The sequence below is a fragment of the Vicugna pacos genome, chromosome 27, assembly GCF_048564905.1.
Source record: "Vicugna pacos chromosome 27, VicPac4, whole genome shotgun sequence".
Taxonomy (NCBI): domain Eukaryota; kingdom Metazoa; phylum Chordata; class Mammalia; order Artiodactyla; family Camelidae; genus Vicugna; species Vicugna pacos.
Window position 1 is genome coordinate 286,635 of NC_133013.1, and position 26,500 is coordinate 313,134.

At 43.3% G+C, this 26,500-nt stretch overlaps 1 long non-coding RNA gene across 1 annotated transcript; it reads right to left on the minus strand.

Moving 5' to 3' along the window:
* Positions 1-1,159: 1,159 nt before the first annotated feature.
* LOC116278539 (uncharacterized) lies at positions 1,160-25,949 on the minus strand. Its single transcript, XR_012064681.1, has 4 exons — positions 25,807-25,949; positions 25,064-25,214; positions 24,255-24,424; positions 1,160-1,344 (listed from the first exon to the last, which is right to left on the minus strand). It is a non-coding gene; the product is annotated as an uncharacterized lncRNA (long non-coding RNA).
* Positions 25,950-26,500: the final 551 nt, after the last annotated feature.

Sequence of the window (26,500 nt, forward strand, 5' to 3'; positions counted from 1 at the left end):
GAAAAGCTGAAGTGAAATCATATTCAGCAATAGAGAATTGGTTACATAAGTTATTCTACATCTTTTCATTCCCCACAGGAGAAGGAATTTCTAGAGTCACTTGAAAGGAGCCTGTGATGTATGTAGTTGTCACATCCAGGGACGAAATTTCCAGAAACCTTAACTAAAGGAATACTCATACAAGATCACAGGAATGTTTGTACGAGAAGGATGCCAGTCAAACATCCTTTCTGACAGTGGAAAATGGAGAAAACTTATGTGTCTACCATCAAGACAATGATGCGGTAAATCAAGGCGAGATGTGGGCACTAAGGGGCCGGCATTTTGGCGTAGTCCAAGGCCTTGTCCACAGTACTCTCCCACGAAAGGTGTCCTTACACAAGAGACCAAACCTGCACATCAGGAGACCCCACTACTCTATCTGAAAGGACCGGGTGGGTCTGGTGTGGGAGGACGAATATGATATACACTTGAGTGAATAAACCGAGCTGCAGAATACATATAGTATGGCCTTATTTTTCAATAAAGCATATATACACACAGATATACATAGATTTCTCATATACGTGTATGTATGTGTGTGTATATATATATCACATAGACATAAAATTCATGAAATATATACACCATATTGTCAGCAGTTTTTACTCTCAGGTAAAATGGGAAGGGATGTATGGGCCTTTCGGCACCACCACAGTACTCTTTTCAGTATTTCAGTTACGTATACTTGGAATTTATAGGTTTATTTAATTCCGGAGAAAAATGGACGTTGCCTCCACAAGACAGAATGATATACTGGTCATTAAATATCATGCCAGGGGAGATAGAATATTGTAGAAAAACGTGTAATAAGCTGAATGGAAAATGGAGGTCTCCACACAATAAACAGGCACAGATTGCTCACTGGTTTTTATGACAGAGGTAATACACACTGATGAAAAGAACAGAAAGTAGATGTTAACGTGTTACTTATTATCTCTGAGTAGTGGGATCAGGAAGATCCTTTTGCCCTTTTTTCAGACTTTTATATTAAATACACATTATTTTTCATCTGAAAAAAGCATTTTTAGATGTCTAGTAAAACACATTGATAAACATGCACGAGTACTTACCAAAACAAATAACTAGGAGACACCGCAGCAGCGTCACACAATGTAGAACGGGCGATCCTGAATAACACCATGCAGTTATATAAGGACCCACAAAGTGAGAGCACCTGCTGTAACAGGACGCGGCCCCCTTCTATTTGTCAGTTGTGTCTTCAGGGCTGAGGCAGTTCTGAGCACGGCCAGTGTCAGTGCTGGTGTCTGGATGGATGCCACTGGAGGTGAGGGCACCTGCAAGCTGAGAGGAAGAACAGAAATCATCCTCTGCTTTTTCTGTCTTGTTTCTTTGTTACTTTTAAAGAGAGTCGTAAATAAGATAAACTGGATCTTCCCTACTGAAATTTCAGTAATGAAACCGTTTGTAAAGTGTTCACAACTTATATTCTGCCTATAACTGTCTTTTCAAAAATGCATCATATTTATTAAATGTTAATTAACTCAGTTAATTAACAACCTGTTGAAACCTATTAAAGAACATGAAATGCACTACTTAAAAGCACCACGCCTGTAGTGACTACTTTAGCTGTCTTGACGGCAGTGAAGTTAGCCTCCACCATCCCGTGGCCCTGAGCTTCTGACGCTGGTAAGAAAGCACGCTGCCGCCTCAGATGGAGAGAAATAGTGAAAGCATTTTTGAAATCTACAACACTGACAAAGCATAACTGACAAATCCTAGTCTTCTTTGAGGCTGTCATTTTCTGTTTCTGGCCAACACCCATCAATGAGAAGAACCACCCCATTCCCGAGCCATGGGACTCACGTGGGAAGCAGTTTTGGAGAAATTTTCAGGTATAGAATGTAACCAACTATACATAGAACTCTGAAAAAAGAAAAGAAGCAATACTCTCATTTTGGAACACACTCAAAATATTCTCCTGAGCCTTAGTAGCTGGAAAGGCTGAGCTTCTCCTAAACCACTTATTTATTTCACAGCCAGTGAGCATCTCACACAAACCCTGCTTCCCTGTGTCTACTGGGAGCCTCAGGCACACTGTTGTTGTCGATCTTATCAGTCACAGGGCAGAGGCTTGTGTCTCACGCCTGCAATTCTCACACAGGCTTAACTCCTAGACTCACTGTCTGAACTTGGCCCCATTTTCTCACCTGTTTACTTGGTATCTGTTCTTCTGTAAGCTGCCTGAAGTGCTTTTTGTAACAAGTCAGAAGAATCAGTGGATTGAGAAATGGACAGATGGACAGGTGAGAGATGGGGAGAAAAACAGAGAGACTCCAAGGAAAGGGGAACAAAGAAAATTTTCTATGCAAAACCGTCTTCTAGTCAGGGAAGAAACCCACCACAGAGAAATGTGAAGAGGCAGGTGGCTCAGGACTGTTTCCTGGATTCCATGAAAAGTCACACCAAGAGATGAGAGGGTAGAATTATAAATAATAAAAGAAAAAAAAGCATGCATGCTTGAAAAATATATCTACACTATGTACTTTCTAAAGAATAGATTCAACTCAGCAGGGCCCAATAACACAATCCTTGGGTATTTACAGAATTGAGAATCCTAACTCCAAACCACAAGGCATCCATTCGGAGCACTGAGTGTCTACACAGTGCGGTCATAAGCCGTCACCGGAAAATCTATGCTCTCCTGCACTTACGAGGAAAGAGCAGCTGTGCTCGGGCTGCCCACATGCGTAATTTACACCCCACAGCACTGCTACGGGGGGGGACGCCTAGCGAGCCCCATCTCTACAGGACCAAAAACAAGTCCGGGAAAGGATAAGCCGACCTACCAGTTCTCCATCTGACAAGACTGGTCACTCCAGAGCAGGAATCAAACTCAAACCCACGTTTGCAACCACAGTACTACCGTACTTCATGTGCTTTTTGTGTGCATAATACATTTGTTTTTGGCATGAAAGGATATTTAATAAATGACTGGTTGTCTTGTCTATCCAATTAGCTCACAATCTTTATATTTTTGAATTGCACACTTTTCCCCTGGAGAAAGGAACGGAAAGAGCAGGGGTCAGAATAAGTTGGGGCTCCATTCTTTAACTGTTACCTGAACCAGGGAGAAGGAGCAAACGTTCTCTTCATCTTTTAAAGAGAGTGCTCCACTGATGGTGACTTACTCAACTCCAAAACCAAGTCTGGGGGAAGGGTGCATGCAGCAACCAGAGCAGTATCACCTGTAGGAAGGTGAAAAGAGCTCAGGGGATGACTCAGTGGGTCAGCCTGATTTAATTTGAATCTATAAAAGAATACCACTGTCTAAAAATACTAGCATGCAATGTATTTGCTCTTTCCTGATATCTAACAAGTTTCCACAGCCCACATGTAACATTATCGTAAACTAGTGTAAGGAAGAGTCCCCATACATGGAAAATCAATGCCACAGGCAGGCTGAAACCCAGGCTGGAGGAAAGGAAGAGAAAGGGCATAGTTAAGAAGAGGGGAAACGCTGGGAAAAAGACATCATCACAAGGACTCTAAAGCATCATCCAGCAATCATATAATCAATCATTCAAGAGAGAGTTACTGAAGTCCTATTTTGTGCAAGATTTTACAGAGGGCAAAGAAAGACCGCAGTGTCCACGGTGACAGCAAGTGGCGGGGTTATAATACAATTCTGATCCTGGTACCTTGCACAATTGTACTCAGTATAAAGGTAAAAATATAAAGTAAAATTATACTATGTAAACGCTACGCATTGTTGACAAAAAATTAATGAAGACCTAAATACCTGGACAGACACACCATGCACATTCATGGATCAGATGACAGCGCTCTTGGAATGGGAGTGCTCCCCAGAGCGATCCGTATACTCAACGTGGTCTCAATCACAATCCCAGTGGGCTCCTCTGCAGTAACTGACTAGCTGCTGCTACAATTCATATGGGAATTCGAGGGTCTCAGTAACCAAAACGTACTTGAAATACAAGAACAATGTGAGAGGACTTGTAATTCTCAATTTCAAACCTTACAACTGTATCTCCAGGTGAGATTAGAGGCCATTTTTAAGTTATTACTGTGTTTATCCTTATTTTCTAAATTGTGTACAATGAATATATCTGTTAGAATAAGAAAAATAAAAAGTAAAGTATCTTTTAAAATGTGCACACCGATTCATTCATTGGGAAAAAATTATTTTAACTATAAAGAGGTAAATACATATCTAGTGAAAAAGGAGTACTTAAAAACAAGTGTGCATTTACAATTTTCATAAATTGAAAACTGAAAAGCACAAATACATCACGTTTCTAGGGAGACTGGTGAAAAATATTCATAGCTATTTTCAAAAATTCTAATTGAATAATGAAAACTCAAGAAAGGGAAAATCATGATTAACAACTAACTGGAAACACATGGAGAGCAAAGGCCTAGAAATCACAGTTCCTTTAACTCTGCTACTAACTCAATAGGAGAGGAAATTCCTCACTGAGGGGACAGTGGAATCCCATGCATAAGACAGGATACACAGTACAAACTGCAGTAGTATCGGGCTTGAATTCCTTAGAAGAATTCTAAAGTTACAACATTGCTGAAAAACTATAAAAACACTGACAGACAGATTAAAACACACAGTCATATATATTACATAGAAACATATGAAGCCTGCTCCCATGTTGCATAGAAATACAAACATATTTGTTCATTTATAGGCACTGATTACTTTATACCAAATAGAATATTTCAACTAAAACAAAAAATCAATAATACACTCCTCTTGTCAAAACTACTTGGTAAGTTACCCTGCTATGTAACCATAAAGTGTCTAAAATAGGTCTAAAATTAGTGACAAAGATCTTTGTATGGTTTCTTGAATTCTTTTAAAAATTCAAAGCTTAATTTTAAAATAGATCTGAGCAGAATTTCTATATATCTTTTCCCTCGTGAAATGAACAACACAGTCTGTTGTAAAAATTCTGTCCTTACAATGATTCACGAGCACCGTATCCTCACAAATCTGCTGGACAGCAAGGCACTATCCAGACACTGTCACCGAACCAATGAAACACAGGGAAGACAGTGACCCTATTCTGGAGGGCTTATAAGCCGTGTCAACACCTGGTTTTTATTTGATTGTTTTCATTGGCTATCAAAATAAAATCAATCAAGTACTTTCTTCTTTGAGCATTCTGTAAGTCATGACTGTTTTTAGTGTCATGAGCAGGAAGGACTTAAGCATGACTTGATTAGGTCAACTAGCAACAATCATCACTGGAGAGTGAGTAATAAAGAAGTTAAGTGATAGCAATGTTTCTGCCTACGTGAGACCTAAAATAAATCAACACTGATATCCGAAATGAAAATAAGGAGATGAGGTCCCTAATGAGAAAACAAACAAACAAGAAATCAAAAAAGGACAGACGTTTTCATTAACGATTCCAGGCAGTAGTGGAGCATGGTGGTGAAGAGCACAGATGCTGGGGACAAACATGAGGGTCTGAATTCCCACAGCACTGGGTAGCTGTGACACTGATATTTCAGTGAAATTTTCTGCATCTGAGTCTCCTATCCATAGACTGGTGACAACAACTGCACCCATTTACGAGAACGGTCCTACAGATTAAGTTATTTTATATATAAAAGTTTAAATAAAATACCTCAGATTTTAAAAAATACCCCAGAGTCACAAGGAACAAAGAAAACGGATAAATTGGAGTTCATCAAAATTTAAAATTTTGCTTCAAAGTGCACCATCCAGAAAGTGAAAAAACAGCACATAGGAGAAATTTTTTTAAAATCATTTATCTGACTAGGAATTTGTATCTCCAAATGAAAAAAAAACAAACAAACAACCCTACAACTCAACAATAAAAAGGGAACTCAATTAAAATGTGAATAAAGTATCTGAAAATTTATTTTTCAACAAAAATATACAAATGGCCAATAAGCAAAATGAAACGATGTTCAATAGCATTAGATGTAAGGGAAATCAAGTCAAAACCTCTAGGAGAAACCGCTTCACACTCACAAAAATAGATTATAATAAAAAAAAGAATAACAAGCACTAACAAGGACACAGAGGAAGCGGAGCATGCAGCCCTTGCTGGTGAGGTCGAAACACAGCATGGCAACTTTGGAAAACAGCCTGGCAGGTCCTCAGACAGTTGAACATTTGGTTTCTGAATGACCCAGCAATTCTGTTGTCTGGGCACACACGTAAGAGAACGGAAAACTAATGTCCACATAAAGACTCCTAAAAGAATATCCACAGCAACACTACTCATCACAGCCAAAAAACAGAAACAACCCAAATGCCTATCACCTGATGAATGGGTAAACAGAGGGGCTCAGCCATACAGTGGAATATTATTCAGCAACAGGAAAGCATAGAGTACTGACCCAGGCCACAACATGGACAAACATTGAGAACGTTACTCGGTGTGAAAGAAGTCAGTCAAAATAGACGGTTCCACTTCCATAAAGTGACTCGATTTACATGAAATGTCCAGCACAGGCAAATCCACAGAGAGTGAAGAGTGGATCCTTGGGGCTGGGGGAGGATTGGGAAGATGGGAATGACTGCTTATGCATACGGGGCTTCCTGTTGAGGGGATGAAAATGTTCTAATATTGAATGGGATGCACAATTCTGGGCATAGAGTAAAAACTGCTGTACATTTTAATGGGTGAATTGTATTAAAACTGTTAAGAAAAAAAGCACCTCGGGCGAGTACCTTCCATAGTAAATGCAAATTGCTAATTTTTATTAGAGGAAGAAGAAACTGCCCTCAGCATGAAAGCAGGAGATCAGCAAATGTGAGTTAACCGAAATTGGACAAGAGCATTTCACTTCAAACAGTTGCTGATTGTACACGAAATATTCAGAAATAGGAAAATCAGTTTCACGTCAAGAAGATGCTTTCTGCTTCAAATGCAGATCAAGGCTTCGGCAAGCGCAGCTGCTAGAAATGACCAGAGAAGAAACCTGGTTCTAAAAACAAGCACCAGAGCCAACAAGGAAATGGTGGTGAGGAAAGCAGGTGGCCAAATATCTGGAACAGTTTGTTACAAATAATTTCTCCACTGAAAATTTAAAAATAAAATGAAAGTGATGAAATGCTCTGTTGACCTCACGTGAATGGGCTTCCTTTGGTGCTCGATTGTTCTGTAACCCCGATTGAGAGACTCAGGGGAATCAGCATGGCTCCTGGGAGTCCCCAAGTTACTGCCCACCAGCACGCTGACCACCATCACATCTGCCAGGTTTGAATTGCAAAGAAGAGACCAACTTCTGAAAGGCACAGAATATGTTAACAAGGAAAGAAAATGCTGCAGTCAGTCCTGGGACAGAGGCCCTGCGAGCAGAGGCCAGAAGTCTGCAGGTGAACTGCTGTGGCCCTGGGGCAGGAAGGGAACACAGGGGAGCATATCTCAATTACCTCCTCTCTCTCCCTCGGGTAGGAGCTATAAAGCCTGCATCGTTCTCACCTGGAACTGTGGGTTCTGGCTGGCAGGAGTCTTATCTACAGGAAATCATTACTCCAGACTTTGTGGAAAAAGACAAGAAATCGAGAGGGATTAGGGAGCCAACTCCAAGAGCCTCTCAAATTCTCCCATATTTATTGTGTATAATCAAAGGAAATATTCATTAACAGTTGTGTGATAGTAAGGAGGAACTCCGGGAAAGACAGGGTGAGGCAGAGATTGTAGAATACACAATGAGTACAAAGGATTATTGTATCTTTAGGGAAGTCATGGGTTGAGGGGAACAAGATATATTTTAAGATATGTGAATTACAAAGCAGACTACCAGACCAGCCAGGTCCTTGTTTTCGGGATAATAGAATATCTAACAGCACACAAGCCCAGCGTTTATACCTCAGGGCCCCGGTCCTTGCTTTGCAACCAGCAGAGTGCTATCGAAAACCTCAACTATGCAAGAGAAGCATTGTCTCTGCTTTTTAAGGCAAGGAGGCTGGAGAGAGGATGCACAGGCACTTGCTTGCAAAGCAGTTTCAAAGCATATTTTTTTCTTCTTAAAGATCACAGGCGACTGTGGTGTGTTACAATTTGTTAACCCAATCATGGGCTCCCACATGGAACCATTATGGAGGACAACTTAGGGTGACAAATCCTTATTGTGGGTCTTTTCCTGCCAGCTTCAGCCACTCTAGCAGTGTCTAGGCACATCCATGAATTACGATCATACAGAACCACCCACACTCTTAACTCCTGGTGCTTGAAACTTAATTTTAGCTCTACACAACTTAACGTAGAAAAGTTTCAGAAATAAAAAATATAATATTCCTTTTATATTTCAGCATATTACTGATTTTTCTGATTGCTCTAAGCTGCTTCATCTTGGTAAAGCACATAATTCTGCAGCTGAATTCAGTACTTTCCTTTGGGCATATCTAGAGAGTTTGGGCCCACTAACTTCTGTTGATCAACTACCGATACACTTAATTGATTTTTTTGTTTATCAATTTCAGCTGGGAGGAGAGGGAGTGTCACTCTGTTTTTCAGCCCACCCTCAACTCTTTTCTCATCAACTCAGGCCTCCTGAAAACAAAACAAAGCATTTGTTTCCCTTCTACTCTTTCCACACACCCAACAGGATACATCAGCCTCGAGAAAGGATTCAACAACAGTGTTCAAACAATAATCTACAAATCTGAAGCAACTCCATCTAAGAATCAAGATACACAATGACATGAGAGTGTGTCAGGCACAAAGCATGGGTAAGGCTGACCACCTCATTTCTATTTTTCAAAGGAATGAAGTTTCTCATACTTTTTTATTATCACTCTTTGTCATTGTTTCTGCTTAAGCCAATAAATAGTTTATGAAATAATTAAGCACTGCAAAAACAGATATTTGCTGTATTAATTACAGAAGGCATTCAGAGGTGATAGGAATATCCACCTCTGTAAATAAACAAAAGTTCTTCCCCTCTGAAGAACATGTATACAAAATGCAACAGAGAATTCAAATTCTTGTGGAGAGGAGGAAAATCCAAAGAATCAAAGCAACGTCATTACTATGAGTCAATAAAAACTTCAAGGGGCAAACATGCTCAATGCATTAAAAGAATTTTAAAGGCACACTGCAAAGCATTCACTTAATGATCTGCAGGCTAGAGGAAGAATTTCCCTCTTTAACTGACAACAGAAATCAATAGGGTGCCCCATCAAACAAGGACCAAATAACAATCAGGTTTTTAACAGTTCTGATAAATCAGCATGTTCTAAAGATCAAAATCTAGATATTTTAAACATTCATTCAAACCACAATGAAACCAGCACTTTAAAAAAAAAAAGAACAGAGAAACGAAGCACATAGATCATGTACATATATCAATGAGAATTTCTTGTACCGCTGGAAGTAAGAACAGTCTACAGCTTTTACTTGAAAAATAAAACTACTTTTAATGATAACTGCTGAAACACATTTCGTCATTCATGTTGCCTTGAAAAATCTGAGGCACTTGTATCTGATCAGAAAAGCCATTCTCAGAAATAGTAGGTTACAATTCAGTGCCAGTTTGCTTTAGAAGAAAAGAGAAACGAAAAGCTGCAGATTCTCATATCCTGCACAAAGTGTGAAGTGCCTCCTTGCCTCTTTCTCCTCCCATTTTCTAAGCTCATGCTCCCCAACACTTCTGAAACAAGTATGAGAACCTCTTATTCCCAATATGCCAAATGACAAAAGAATATCAATTTATTTGTGTAAATATATGACTACACCATGAACTGGAGGAGAAAGGTATCAGAAGTCTATATGGAAGTTATTTCTACCTTCCTGAAATCACACATAAAAACGTTCACACAGACACAGACACATACCCCCTGGATTACTGGGCACTTCAAAAGGTAGTACTTACAACTTCTAGAAGATAACTTTGTAGTTAGTTTAAAATACAAAACTGTCAGCTTTTGAAAGCCTAGATCATCTGCTAAACCATCCAAACATCAAAGAGACCCAATTAGCCTTCTCTGTAGAATGTAATTTCCCTTGATGGCAAAAGGGACCCTAGGAAGTACTGGATCAAATATTCGTGTTTATCACTACCTATGATCGTTTTTAAGCACATTAACAGATTCGGAAATGTATGTCCCAACAACATTTATTCTTATTGAAATAGCATATGTTTTCAAGTGTCTATACAGATACTAGATCCCATGAGGGTGTTTAAGAGCTATTTTGTGTATTGCAATATTTATTTTAAACTGCAGACAAGGAGGGTGGGTATTACTTAGTTGTAGAGCATCTGCTTAGCATGCACAATGTCCTGGCTTCAGTCCCCAGTACCTCCAAAAAAATAAATAAAAATAAGTGCATATTGAAAAACAAGAATAAAGTTATAAAAAAAATGCAGACTTAAAACCACTGCAATCTAGGTGCTACAATTATACTAAAAAAACAAGTGTTTCTATCAAATATTGACTATATGCCAATCACAGAGACAACCACAAATCACACCTGACAAGCATCAGGTGTGATTCTCAGCAACCCTATTAAGTAAACACGGATGAGAACCCCGGCGCTGCGGATGAGGAGACGGAGCTCGGAGGAGCCGGGGACGCTGACCGTCCTGCTCCCCGTGACACCACGTCAGCCCAGGGCAAGCGCTGACAGAGCTGCACTGAGGGGACACCCAGATGTACGGAAGTTTGGGGCACTGGGGAGCCCCAGAAAACACTAAAAATTGTCCAGTGAAAAACCAGCTCAAATATATAACACTGTGCCACATCTTTTAAAAAGGGAAAATTACAGAGACCTTTTTGATGCCTCCGTGTCCTTTCTGCCATCATCAATTATTTGCCGTCTCAGTGTGACCATTGATGAACTAGACCCCATGTGAAGTGCACTCAGATGGAAGAGCTTTTAAAGTTATTTTATGAAGTTTGTAAGACTCTGTCTATGCCTCACAAAGGCGGTCATATCACTTCTCACCGGTGTGGACGTACCACCTGAAATCACTCCTTTCTGCTTTTTAAAATCCCTTCATCTACTCCACACATTTCAAGAGCAAAGAAGTAGCTCAACCACAGACAGTAACAGCTTTTCACCAAACGGACTCGAACAGCCCATCGGACTACCTGGAAGCCCTTTTCTTCTATTAAACCCACTTCCACGTACTTCATCATTTTCTGATTGGTGAACTTGGCCTCTGACTGGCTTACTCAGAGTGCTCCCAGCCTCACATCCGGGGGTGGGAGAGGACCCTGATGTTGGGGGAAATCAGTGCGGATGGTGGAAATCCTCCAGCCAGGTCTGCATGGGTAGAAGTGCCACACGTGCTCAGAAATTATACCGTCAACACCCCTGGGCTCCCATGGACTGGTTTCCCATTAAACAAACTCATGACACACTGATGAAAGGAAACCAGAAACTTAACTTATTAATGTAACAGAAGATGTGAAGCTATGAACCAGACTGAAATATCAGAGTTCAACCATGAGTACATTTTCTCCTCCACCTCCCAATCACGGGCAGGCAGTCACATGGCAAGCATGGACAGAAGCAAAACAGGAAGGGTTTCTAGATTAACTCAATGGACTAAATTTCTGTTATAAGAACAGATATACTGCCTGGAAAACAACGCCAATCACAGTGCACTCTCCGTGGACAGTGGCCTAGACACGACTATGAGAACCTGTGTAACTCTCCTTTCCCTGTCCTTTCTAACTGATGCACAGAAGTACAGAGATTCTGGGATGCAGATACATCTAAACACCCAAAGCCCATATCTACGAGCCTCAAAACCAGACAGCCAGGGTTTAAATACCAGCTGTGCCACTTGCTGGTTCTGTGATTTTGGCCAACATACTTACCCTCTGTGTGCCTCAATTTCCACACTGTAAACCTGGGACAACAATCAAACCTTCCTCACTCGCTTGTTGAGAAGATTGAAGGATTCATTTCTGTAAAACTCCCAGAAAAGAATGTAGCACACTTTTGGTGCTCGACGAATGTCAACTTAATATCAAAGTGATTTACAAGTCTCCCTTCTAATCATCTTATGTGTTTCCTGGCTAGTCTAAGTCCCAAAGAATATCCTTATTTCTACTTTTATAAACTCTTGGGGAGCACCCTTCTGTTCCATCCCACCACCTGTTTAAACCAAGGGAGGTGATGCCTCCTAACCACTCCTCTGGGCCATCGAGAGTGCTTCCCCTTCACGCCTCTGGCCCCTGGCCCACACCTAGCACTCATCACACTAACAGAGTGAGGTGTGTGTCCGGGGAGACAAGCAGGGTATTTGAAACCCTACCTTCCCCTCCAGTGTTGGTCACCAGTGGGAAGCACCCGGGATGCTCAGCTCCATGGCAGGAAAGCCCTGTGCTTGAAGGGGCAGGTCCTCTCAAGGGAAGGCTCGCTGTGGCCCAGAGCTACATGGGACAGGGTGAATCTCTAATTCTGGGACACATTATCATGACACGCATTTCCCACAGCCCTGAAGTTCATGGAGAACGTGGCTTCATCGATAACAAAGAAGACATTTATCACCTGTCTGCTGTTCTGTGTCATCTCTCAGTTGGCTGCCGGAGACAACATGTGTATAAGTATTGGATCTCCTTAGGCCCCTACATATATGAAGTAACAAATAATTCTGTGGCTTAACATTGGTTCAGGGCGACTGTGTAACAATTCTTACTCTGCTGATGCTTAATTATGGTTATAGGAACTATGGAACCTCCTCAAATATCTTTCATCATAAAACCAGCTTTTCTTATTTTCCTGTTTCTTAGTAATTGCCGAAGACTCTCAAATGATGGCTTCACACCAAAGAGCAGCTAAAGTTTATGAGCCCTCTTGACATACCCATTGTGGTAAACACTTTACATGATTTCTAATTCTCACAATTCTACAAAGCAGATACGAATGTCCCCATCTCACAGACGAGGGAAAATCTCAAACGAACTGACTCAGGCTCACATGGCTCAGTGGCAGCGCGTGCAAACAAACCCAAGTCAAAAAACTACACACCTTTGTATATGTACCAAATCTCCTACGACCAATTAACGCACAGCGGCGGGGTCAATACTCAGGGAACTCAATACAATTCTCAGCTTTAAGGTGCTCCAGAGGCCGCTTCTAGCTGTTTTATAAAATCCCAGCTCACTGGTTTCTAACACTGGAAGAAAAGTCCAATTTTTCCATTGTTTGCACAACAAGTCTGAAATGTTCACAGTGACATAACAGAATAAAACTAAGATATAAGCAGAATAATTTTTCGAGGAAGATAGACCTAATGGACATTGTGCTATTCTGAAGCATTAAGCAAAGAAATCAAAACACAATAACTTTGTTTAAACCTTCTATTACAAATAGGTAAATTAAGACTGTAAGAAGGTGCAACATCGCCACCTATGGCTACAACGACCTTCCAGGTTGCCGGGAAAGATGCAACACAAAAATTGCCTGTAGGATCAGAAACGAGAATCAGATAACTAAAAGCTTATGTAGCACATACTGCACTTTGCTTCAGGGAAAGGTGCGATGTTCAGTATTTAATCTCATATTGCTAATACTCCTGAATATAAACAGAAGACATAGGCTCATAGAAACTCATCTTAGAAGAGGAAAGAATACAGTCCAGCCACTTTATTTTACAGGAGGGGAAACTGAGACATGGAATCTGTCCTCCTGGCAATCGGCAGCAAAGCTCTCCTAGGCTTCATGTCTTGCACTGTAGCAAAAACCAACAGATTTGTACTAGACCTATATTCATAAAAGTCACGTCTGTATTTTTCCAACCGTAGGTTATCTAAGTATCTTGCAAAATAGTTCTCAAAGAGCCAGGATATCATAAAAGTTTGTTGAAATACAAAAAGATTTATTTACATAATAAAACAGCATGAGCTTCATTCTATTAAAAAAGTGACATGTCAAATCAATCTTTTGATATTTTAAACCTGTTAAGAGTGCAGAAAAAAATCAAAATTTTCTTTAATCACAAAAGAGAGAAGATTATTCCCTGAAAATGATCAATGTGGATTTTACTAAACTTAATGGATCTGGTCAGAATCCCACGAATTTAAATGTCTGAGTGGATGGTAACACGGCAACATGAATTCTGAGTTGTAACAACACATTTTCTGTGTCAATAATCTTCAAGGTCATCTGATTAAGGCAATTTAACTATTCCCTGTCTCAGTAGAATGATACAGATTTCATTAAAACTTCATACTACACTAAAAAAAATGAATCCTTGTTACTTTAAACCATATTCAAATATAACATATATATACATATTGAATATGCATCAGAAATAAGCGACATTCTTCAGTATTCAGAGTTGATACTTCTAAAATATCTCTCATTGTGACAGCACATTTTTATTAAGCACCTCTTGGGTTCTTTGTATACAAGGCATTTAACTCTCACAGTCAGACAATTTAAACGATATTACTCAAATTTCACAAATGAGGAAATGTACTTAAGCCATGAAAACAACTTACATTTTCATCAAAAGGAAACAAAAGAGTAAAGATTTTACTTACAATATTCACTGAAAAACTTTCTTCCCTATTAAGGCTACATAAAACCTATTCAGTCTCTGAAAGTATTTCTGTCAATAAGGGCCACTAGAGAAAAACAAGTAACATCATTATCAGTGGTTGGACTTTCAAAGCCCACTTCTCTTTTGCACTGTAATTATTTTTAATGTTTTGTTTTTAGTGCTTACAGAGCACTAAAATAAAAAAAATTAACTTTTTAAATAATTACCTGAGAATGCAACATTTGTGAAACTGTACAATTTTAATTTATGCCACTCTGTCTCACATTCTCAATGGTGTCTCTCTTTTGAAGGCCTCATCAGGCTGAGATCATTATAATCGGCCATTTATGGAGTCACAGGAGTTCGGGTAACCACTCAACGGGAGGCTGATTAGAGGAGCAATTAAGAATGCATCCTGTGCAGCCTGGATTCCAGCACCAAACTAGCCACCGCCAGCTGCGTCTGATTTTGGACAAGCTGCTCCATCTCACAATCCCTCAGCTGCAAAACAGGAGACACTGATACCTACCCGCAAACACCTGCTATGAAGTAAAACGTGAGGAAAGCATTTTAGCCTTAGAAAGGTGTCCACTCAGAGCGAGTTTGGTCATTATGATGATGAGGATAGCTGTTAATAAATTAAGATAGACCAAAAAGGAGAAATCACCTTAAAGGAGAAACATTTTAAGTCAATGAGCATTTCTTTTTGGATGGATTGCAGAATATTCTTTTGATTATTTTAATAAACCAAGTTTTGTAAACTAATTATAGATTTACAGTTTCATGGACAAGTCTCCAGAAAAACAATTAGAGGCCTCTAACCTCTGAATACTAAGAAAGTAAAGTTTAAAAAAATCAAGCGGGAGATAATACCTCATTTGGGAAAGTATGTGCTTAGCATGCATGAGGCCCTCAGTTCAGTCACCATTAACTCCATTTAAAAGCTTTGTTTTTTAAGAAATGGAGAATTAAAGCAAAAAGATGGAGGAATACAGAATTTTTTAGAGACTCATCTCAGATTTATGATGGGTAAGAAACCATCCATTTCTCAGAAGAAATCTTGAGAACTATGTAAACTGGATCTGAGATGTCTAGTCTTCTAACATTATTCATGAATTCATATTACCAAGTCTTAAAACTACCGGATAACCCACAGGGGTGATACTGGTCATAACAGCTGCCATCACGGATTGAGCTCCGGCTAGGACTCCTCTGTTCTGACATCTCTGCCCCTGAGGCCTCACCAGGCTGAGAGCACTAAATTCAGTCATTCATGAGCATCACATGTAAGCCCTCCCATTGTGCTCCTCACTCTCCCCTCATCAGCCCCTCTGAGGGAAGCACTGTTATCATCTTCCCCACCTGCAGATAAGGCCACTGAGGCACAGAGACTAAACCAGTTCCAGGTCACATCGGCATTAAAGGACGTCTGTATTTCTGCTGTTTTGCTTTTGACAAAGGAATCTGAGATATCAATTCAAGGGAGACTGTTAAATAATCAAGTCTGTCAGGTCTTCACCCCAAAGAGCAGATACTATAAATTCCTGATGTAGGATGAGGCTGCCGCCACAAACTGTCTCAGCTTGAAATTAATATCCAAGATGAAGCAGCGGATGCACGTAAATATTCACGACTGTCAACTCCGCTCACGGGTCTGGGTCCTTCACTGCCTGAACGGGGGTGAAATCCCCACCCGTGTCTGGGAGGGAATCACGGCTCTTCCCGGGTTCACCCAGGCTTCACGGGCTATTACCCCCCACAGACTGGCCTCAACGATTAATATCTCTCAAGATTTTTACACCATGCAAAACTAAAAGACATTTCTGCAGATGGAGCACTTTCTCAGGCTTAAACCTTTTTTGCCTACACTCAGCAAGGGGGAATAAAGAAACATGACTCTACAAAGTCTCTGAACCTCACCTCTCACAGGAGTAGAACGGCCACAGCAGGTGACTCTTCACATTGCAGGGTGAGAACAAAATAAAGCCGCCCTACAACAGGCCCTCCCAGAGACAGTGCTCAGCAGTCTTCTGCACACTCACGGTTGTGCATCCCTCACCACCATCTATTTCCAGAACACTTCATCACCCCAAAAGATTCCCCCTGTCACTAGCAGTCACTCCCCAACCCCCCTCCACCCAGCACCTTCCAACCATCACCTGCTCTCTGCCTCTGCATGTGCCATTTCTGGGCATTTCAGATCACTGAAATCAACAATATGTGGCCCTTTGTGTCTGATTCCTTTCACTTAACATGCTGTTACCAAGGTTTGTCCATTTTGAAGTGGTATCAGTATCTCTCTCTTTTATTTTTTTTGAAAACATTAAAGATTATTAGAAGGTGGTAATTACTATCAAAAAGAGTAGAGTGGAGCATAAGTGATTGGGTTTCAAAGGGAAAAGGGCGGTTTGAACAGTCAGGGTGGACTTCCCAAAACAGGTGGCCTTTTTCATTTTCCTCTTTTTTTTTTTCTTTTTTATTCACTCTTACGTGTGAATAATGTTCCACTTCATGGAGATACTAAATTCTGTTCATCCATTCAGCAGCTATGAATGGACAAAGTCCAGAAGAATGAGTGTAAGGGGTGACTAGCATGGATGGCATTTAAGCAAAGGGAAAGATGTGCTTTCAAAAAAAGCCAGCAAACAGAGACACAAGGAAATTCAGTGCGTTTCTGAACAAAGTGCTTGCTTGCTTCGGCAGGACTTCCGTGCAGGGCTGGGGCGGATATTGGCAGGAATCACGGTGAGGGAGTCACCTGAGAAGACTCCCCACTGCAAGCAGCTCAACCAATTCTCCTCCGTCATCCAGTATTGTTAGAGCCATGTTTCTAGGTTACTGTTATTTCAAGTAATAGCACTTTAACTGCACATATGATCATCTCCATCAGACCACATTAACTCCAACCCACAAAAAATCATTCACTAATCGGTGTAGCTCCAGGACATAACGGTGATGGATCAGGGAGTCCTGCAGCATCCCATCCTGCAGGCACAAACCCCACATGTGCCCTGGTGATGTCCGGGAATTAAAATGCATGGAAATATCTCACTGCTGGTACACGATGTCTGCCCTCAAATTGTCCCAAAATCATGCTGGCAAAGCACTACTCAACCCGTTCACTACAAAAAAAAAAAAAAAAAAAGCTAAGAACGCAAATTTAGGCTCTACCATTGAAAACCAGCAACGATCATTGCCAGTATCTGAGCTGGAATGCTCCTGACTTTGAAAACCACTGCACAGTTATTTTTCAAACTTGAAACTCATAAATGTATACCACGTAGATGATATTGCAGTAGGATTTTTCTTTTCAAAATCTCCAGTTGCAACATTATCACAAGAAAGTTTATGTTTCAGCTTTAAAAAAAATTAATTGTCCTCCACTTTCTTAATTTTGAACATATTATTATTTTGTAAATGGATTTATGCTGCGTATTATAAACCAACTCTTTGATTTCTGCAAACAAGACCTTTATGACCTCACTATTTCAGAGCAAACTTTAATGATTCTTTGAGAGGTGGGGCCTAGGGCGCTCAGTAACAGCTCTTTCAATACTGACAAGGATGTGCTATTAAGTAATGCAAAGGCTCTAACTCCACATTAGCTCAGAAAGCAAAGAAACTACACCAAACACTTACTTTAACAATTTTATATATTCCTGTTCTTTTGAATATTAAAGTTCTTAAAAGATATGATTTTTTTTGAAAAAGACAACAGCTGTATTAAATTACCTCTCAGCAAGAAAGCAATCTTTATCAAGAATAAAAATCACTATGGAAATCGAAATGACAGGACGTTTCTAGCTAAGTAAACATCCAGATCTGAAAACAAACCTAAATCCTATCAGATCTCACTCGAACGAGCTCAACAAAGTCCTGGGCTACACTGGAAATTAGCTCTTCTCTTCCAAATGTTGGCTGAGCTAAGATCATCACACAAGGCAGGGAAGGAGAGAAGACGAAAGTCCACCTGGTGGCCTCCATCGGTTTTCTTCCAGCCACAAGGTGCCTCAAGGGCGGCCCCGCTTACAAGCCCCCATAAGGAAATCCGGCATCCACACTGCCCCTGCGGTCCCCAAGCAGCCCCGACGCCCTTCTCCCAGCCTGTGAATGGTCTTCTAATGACACCCCAGTTGGTGGCACCCACCCCCTCTTCCCCGCTACACACACACACACACACACACACACACAGAGCCACGGCAGCCTTCCCAAATCACAAATTTGATTACATCACCCCACTTCAAACCCTTCAGAGGCTCCCTGGTGGAGTTCTAGCCCCACCACTGACCCTGCTCGCCCAGCCTCACATCAGGACCCAGGTTCCCAGTGAACTCAGGGGCCCCCTGACCTGCTCCTACTTGACACTTTCCTCCAAGCTTATTTTGACTGTTTCCCAAGGAAGCCTTCCTTCCCTCCAAACTCCACAATTTGTTCCCCTGTTCCTAGAACATTCTAGGCTAAGTCAACTTCTGACAATGCTAAGCTCTCAAGAAGCAAATATATTTTGCTTACTAATGTGGCTACACACTCCCTCCCCTAGACTCACAGTAGTGTGCGTGTTATGAATAAATGAATGACGGGGTGGGTCTCAAAGGGACAGACATACCTGCTCTCGCCCGTCCCGACCCTTCTGTCTGTAGAATATCAGAAGCAAAACCAGAAGTACCTTTCCTGAAGGTCACTTTCTGATGACACCCTTCACTGTCTACTATGTCAGTTCTAGTAAAACCCAAATTCTTCCAAAGCCCTCCACCCCGGACACTCTCCAGTGTCCTTCCCAGCAGGGGCTCCCTCCACCCTGGACCACACAGGGCACTCTCCCCGGGTCCCCACAACAAAAGCCTGCAGGCCTCTGCCCGGGCTGCACCTGTGACCTGAGCCACATTCTTGACTCCTTCTCCTGGCTGACTCTTACTCTGTCCTCACAACTGAATGTAGAGCCCATTTCTTTCAGGAAGTCCTCTCTGATAATGTCCTTTAGGTCTTGGCTGGGCTCTATGTATAGCAGCAGCACATGGTGACCAACTGGGACTTTGCCCGCTACGTTGAGACCACAAAATCTTGGGGGCCACGTGGGAAGGAGTGAGAGATTACAAGAGGGGTGGGGAAAGCATAAAGCAAATATCACAGCCCAAGTCCCAAATTCAAGGATACTTTCTCTGGAAAAAGTATAAACTATTTCACACTTGTGCAATTTGGCTCCTATTTTTGTGGCTTGTGGACAGCAAGAACTTGGTGTTCTAGTCCAAAGCCCAGATTACATGCAAATAAATGTATATATTCATATCCAAAGGAAACCAGTGATGCTCAACAACAGTTTGCAGTTAGAATTGAAAGGAACTTTGATAAAGGCAATCTCTCTCTTTCTCTCTCTTCTTTCTTTTCTGGCATCATATAATTTTAGAAGTTTTTGCGTGACTAAGAGGTGGCTACAGCCCGTGATTCTGCACTGGAGTGTTTGTGGCTGAGGAAGCCCAGATCATATTCACTGTGTAAATGCAATCACACCAACACACTGACAGGAGCCCTGGTGGTGGAGCTGATGTTCCAAAGCAGGCAACCATATGTTGTAAGAAAACTCTAAATAGAAAGTAAGAAATGCAATGTTCTGTACTCAATATCATTTGTTATATGGGCCATTAACTGATTGTATATCTTGACTAATGAAACCCAAAAATAAATTGTCAACGTCGATTTTCTTCATCTGACCATTTTCTGCTAACTTTGGATATTAAACCCTGACTCCATAAGTAAAGCTCAGCCTTATGCTGCAGCACAGCTACATCCTGTGGAAGAAAGCAGATCAAGGGAGAACTGGAGAGTTTCCCTTCAGAAGCTGCTAAGTCTGGTTTTGCACATGTACGTCATTTGCAACCAAGTCATCATCAAAGGAGTGAGACCTTACATCTGTGGTGTGAAAAGCACTGCGGTGCTTCAGAATCATCAAAGAATACTGAGCTTTGTGCAACAGTCCTGAGGCACTTAAATCGCACTTTTTCTGAAAGGCTCCAAAAGTGATCCACTTCACCATTCCAGGTACAATAGGGAAGTACAGGAATTAGTAGAGAAAACACGCCCTTGAAGTCTGACAAGGCCCTGCTTGATTCCTGCTACAGCATTTACTAGCCGCTAAACGAACCAATTCCTTAACCCCTCTGAGAAGGCTTCCCAATCCGCAAAAGGGGGCTGCCACCGCCCACCTGGGAGGCATGGATGTGAATGCAACACGCAAGTAGGGCGGCCGACTGGTACCTGACACGGGACCTGGCTAGTTTCCCTCCGCTGCCCTTCTCCTCCTTTAAACTTGCACTGTTCCCCCTGGTAAGGGTGAAGCCCCCGGAACAGACTGCCCGATTCTTCTGTATATCCCCGGATACATGCCTTACGCTTAGGAGGCCAGAAAAACTGCCTCCTCCCCAGTCACTATCAATGTTCTTAAAAGTCTGGGTATTTTTAACTGTATTTTTCAATGAGATTATTCCAGAAATTTCCAAGCACCATTGTCCAGGTTGGCTCCCCTCCCAGCGCCCATCCTTTCTCACCTCAGAAACTCTGCATGATTGCTTCTGTTCATGGGAAAGCGAGTCCGGTAGGGTGGGGACTCCCAAGGACTCCCCCCCTCACGGGTGAGTGTGACTACCTTCACCCCACTCCGACTCCAGATTCTGATGATTTTCCCCTCCCAGACCCTGCAGCCTCTGCAGCTTCCCAAGACACACACGTGGCCACGACCCTCCCTTCAGATTTCTTCCTGGCTGGCCCTGCCCTCCCCCCGGCCCCTTAAAGATAAATGGCTTTTGTCTGAAAATCGCAAACGCCGCTGACTGACACACCAAAGCTGCATGGCCTGGGCTTTCCTCCAACACAGGCACAGCCCTGCCCTCCCTCAGCCTCAGTCTGTACCTCTCGAGATGATCTAATTCACATGCAAGGCTGTGAACACCAGTTAAGAATGACGACTCCTAACGTCCTGTCCGGCTCCTTCACCTGAGCCCCAGTCTCATAGACACGAGTGCCTATTTGAAGTCCTAACTTGAATGAGAAATGGCATCTTAAAAATGCCTCATGTCCACCATTTACTCTGGAATTCGAATCTTGGCAGGTACCTCCCAGGCTCCACATTTTAGTAACAGCCCCAGAACCCATCTAGATGTTTGAGGTCACATTCAATTTCCACTGTTCCCTCCCCCAAGCCCTGCCCTGGAATCAGTCCTATTTTTTCCATTGCTAAGCCCATATCAAGTCTGGTTCTGCAGGGACAACGGCCGGAACCCCAGAAGCTCACAGCATGGTACATTGAGTCACAGTCCTCCGTAGGGAGCTCCCTGGAGGGGGAGGCATCTCCTGGCATGGGTCACCTCAAAAGGCACTGGATTCTCACAAAGGAGGCCCAGGAGAAGGGACTCAAGATTCTCCCGTGGTCTCAGCTTTGAAGGGCCCGAGGTCTGGGGGAGCTCCTAATTAGCAGACACAATTGCCAGTGAGCAGACGAGGATGGAGGATCCCAGGAAAGTCTGTTCTCAATCCGACCCCTGGACTCTCGGGAGCCACGGGAAAGGCCTGTGTCCAGGGCGCAGCCTGGCCATCACAGATCCCAGCCTGCATTTGCCAACCCGGACAGCCTGGACTCCATCTACTTGCGACACTTACATCTGTTCTGCTCCCCACACAGAATGGACTCATTCAGATATTCTGGCCTGACTCAAGCGAGGCAAATTCAGTGGAAAATGAAGTGTCCGCTTTTGGACCAGAACATGAAAGGACAAACAAGGCCTCATGGACAGCATGATGGTGGTGGTGAAACTCTTCCCCCGGGTGAGATGTACCAGGGTAGGAGTGAGAATACAAGGTCCTAGGTCGGCCAAAGCATCTTCTTTCATGTTTGACTGGGGTGTTGGGGACTCACTACTGCAAACTAACAACAAGGCCATCAGTGGTGGACGTCAGCTGCAACAGGCACGGAGTCAGCTATTTACTGCCACCATGGGTTAAAAGTAAAGGCCGGGGCAGGGAGGCCTGCACGGCTGCTGAGGCAAACCACAGACCTGGCTCTGAATGCCCACTGGCTGAAGCAGAGAGGAAGCTACGGTCCCCTTTAGCGGTCCTTGTGTCCACCAGATCCAGGTGAGCCAGCTACTAAGGAGAAGGCTTTGTAGTCCTGATACTCAGAAGAACCAGCCTCTTAAAGGGAACAAAAGAGTGGCATGGATTTTAGACACAATTCTGCCCCTTTATGAAGGCAAAATAAAGTTAATGGCACAGGGAAGTTGAACGCAAAAAAAAAATTAAATAACAAAATGATGACTGCTTCCTCCAACAGCGTCCCCTGCAGCCTCTCAGCCCCGAGCCGGCCACATCCCCACCAGGGACCGCCGGCCAGGAAGCTCCGTCACGCATGTCACGCACGTCACGCACGTCACACAGCGACAGCCAGGAACCACGTGCCGAGCACGTTTGTGTAAAAGCAGGAATAGAGCAAGATCCTGCAGACTTTGACTTTCAAAGTTTAAATACTTCATGAAAAGAATTCCTCAGCAGCTGCCTAAATCAATTCGCATCTCACTTTTTCAAAACATTCAAACAAATTTAATAAGGGCGCATTTGTCACCAAATATAAGGTGGACCAAAAAGGTTCCTCAAAGCAAGGATTTTAACAGGTATCAAACTCCAGTGGGTGATGGGCTAACAAGACAAATATTCCAAAAAATTAGAAAATACAAAGATGACTAGGATAATACATGGATCAAGGCAGCTGTTAAGTTTTTGCTTTTTAAAGAGATGAAGACAGTACGGAGGGAAATCTGGCTATTTCAAATGCAGGGTGTGAACAGCCCACATTTTCAGACGCAACAACATGCTCACTGGGCAGTACAAGAGAAAAAGGAATAAAGAAAAAGGAAAAGAGGAACAAGAGAAAATTAGAAACACACAAGAACAAAAATGATTTTCACAGCATGTACAAGATTTACGTGAGTGTGTGAGGCCAGGGACGCGGGGACGATGAGACCCACCCTCACCTCCTGCTCCAGGGAAGGCCAGGGGCCTGAGGGGAGCGGTGCTCCCGGGGGACCCCAACGTGGTCAGCACCCCTAACCAAAACTCCACCTACATGCGTCTAGGCAGCTTTAGAGCTACAAATTTTGGTCGCATTTCAGGCTCGACAGTTGTACTCACGTCCACCAAGAGTAGCAGGAGAGAATTAGTCTCCTCTCCTGCACCAAAGCATTGTTTAAAAAATTAATGACTGTGGAATAGTAAAAGCAACAATGAAGTAAAAGAGACTGGAGGAGAATGTGCTTGACCCGAGCTCACTGGCCGCGTTATCTCATTGACGTTCAGATGCTGGCTGAGCCCTTATGATACCAGAACAGACAGGCCCACAAGGAGGGAGTTTTAATGCGCTGCTCTATTTTGATGCCGGAAGCCATGCCTGGTACACGAGGTTCTTGGTAAACAATGGTGACAGTGTCAACCACTATGGCCTAAGTACACATCCAGCTACTAAGCCAAATCCAAAGGGCAGACTTCGAAAGGCAAAAACAAGCTGACATTCTCTGGTGGGTCTGTAGACTCAGAGCCAAGCAGTTGCTGAGCAAAAATGTCACCAGTACCTCCTATGACAAAAGACGAGGCACTGGCCAGGGGACTGGGGCAGGGCTCCAGGCTTCCACTGCTCACCCACCAGCCTGTCCAGGGGGAGAAGGTAGTCGCTGCTCATGTTGCACTGATGCACCTACCTTGACTAATGCCTGAGGCCTCAGCAGGAGGTGACATGAGAGGTGAACAGAGCCAGCCTCGGTGTAGCACAGTGCTGGCAGCTATTCCCTCAGCAGTGTCCAGGCTCATAAACATGCCAGCTCATCTCCAAGAAGCAGAACGGGAGTGCGGGCATGTAGATCACAGGGCCCTGTGTGGACAAGTACAGATCATGGTCACGACATGTCTTGCCCCTTCCTTAATCCATAGAGGTATGTCCGGGAGGAACAGAAAATTCATCCAGAGCCCGCTAGGTGGGCTCTCACAGGTGGAACTTGGGTACCCTTTGCCTCTCACACACAGGGCTTGTCTGGACATTCTTTTTATCAATTCTCTAGCATCTTCTCCTCCAACTTACCAACAACCAGAAAGTAGGATCTGATCTTAGGTAAGTTCAAGAATCACAGAGCACCGCCTCCACAGTGTGCCAGGCAGCACGTGCCAGGTCCTCTGACCGTCACCTGTGGGACCACCATGAGCACTCTCCAGACTCAAGGCCCGAGGCCATAGGCCGGGGGGACACAGCTTCCCTCACTCTCCACAGGAAAGGGGGACCACCTGTCGGCAAAGGCATCTCACCCTCTTCTTCCCGAGGAACAGCACGATAGATACACATGGAAACAGAGCAGAAGGTGGGGGTTAGGCAGCCCAGAAGAGCTCCTATGTATTTCCGAGGCAAAGTGGGGCCGTTGACTTAATCACAGGGACAAAGTGAGGATGAACGTTTCCCTGCTCTGTCCCATACTTCATGATACGCCTTTCCTTGCATAAGGAGTTCATTCGGAAGTACCTGGCGGTGTTTCTGATGTCCTAAATTGGCATGCTGGCTGTCGGGCAGGAAGAGAGGGCCTGAGCCAATCAAGTTCTGGGCCTGGGAGGCAGGAGACACCGGCTCCATCCCCAGCTGAACCAGCGCTGCCTCTCAGGATTCAGCATCTCATCTATAAGCAAAGGGATGAGACTGTCTCAGGACAGTCTGCCCAAGAGAAATGAAATGGGAGCCATGTAAAGGAAGTTTCCCAGTTGCCACAATTAAAACGGTAAACAAAGAAACAAACCAACAAACAAAAAAAACTAGAAACTGATTTTAAGAACAGATCTTACTTAATCTACTGTATGTAAAATTCTATTATTTTGACATGTAATCAATATAGGAAGTAACAAGATAGTTTATATACTTTTACTAGACAAACCTCAGCGTCTGATGAGCATTTGACCTACAGCACATCTCAGCTCAGAGCAGCCTCATCCCCAGCTCTCCTAGCATCAGTGGCTGTGGCTACTCTATTGGACAGCAACTCCAGGGGTCCCATCATGGTCCTGGCTGAAAAGCGGGATTAAGTGTTCACACTAACCCTAATAGAATCTCTCTGAAACAAAGGCGGATTCACTTTTAAATGTCTGTAAACCGGCGGGCTGCACCTCCCTCCCCCCTTGGCTACAAGACAGCTCTCTTCCTTGCTGATTCCTTTCTGGATGAAGGGAAGCAATCCGGCACACAGCCAGGATGGACTGGCCTCCAGGTAGACTTACCTGCTGTCTGTGTCCAGTCCCATGACATCCTCCTTCTCAAACGGGATGTAGACGAGGGGGATCTTGTCCTCAGACTTCTTGGGGGACCCTTCCAGCCACTTGGACTTGGGCAAGATGAAGAGTGACTCAGTGAAGTCTTTGACCCTCTTCTCCACCACCCTGCAGTCCTCGTAGTTTGAAGGACAAGTCGGTGCGTGGCTGCTCGTTTACCTTCCCATGCAGCACAAAGACAAAGAGCTGAGAGTCATTAAGCGTGGTGCCATATAGCTCGTCTGCATGTGGAGCTTCTCGAAGGCCCTGGCCGAGAGACAGTCGGTAATGGTGACAAGGCCCACGACATTGCGGTGGGTCTGGAAGCAGCTCCACCCATTCTCGGGCACATAGTGGTAATTTTAGTGGATACAGAATGCCCACTGGGGGCCACAAGGGCTGATATGGCTATCCAAGGAGATTCGCTTATTGATGCAAAAGAAATTCTCCTCTGAGATGATCCCCATGGGCTGGACCACAACAGGAAGGGTCTGGTGGTCCTCAGCACACTGCACGAAGTCAGGGATGCTCATGTTGCAAGCCCTGCCGAGAGGGGAGAGGAGATTGAGGTACATACTCTGCTGTGGGCTGCAGGCCCATTTGGGTGGCGGTGACCTGGTGTGTACCAGCCAGAAGGCAAGGGAAGCCAAAGCAAATCCGTGGG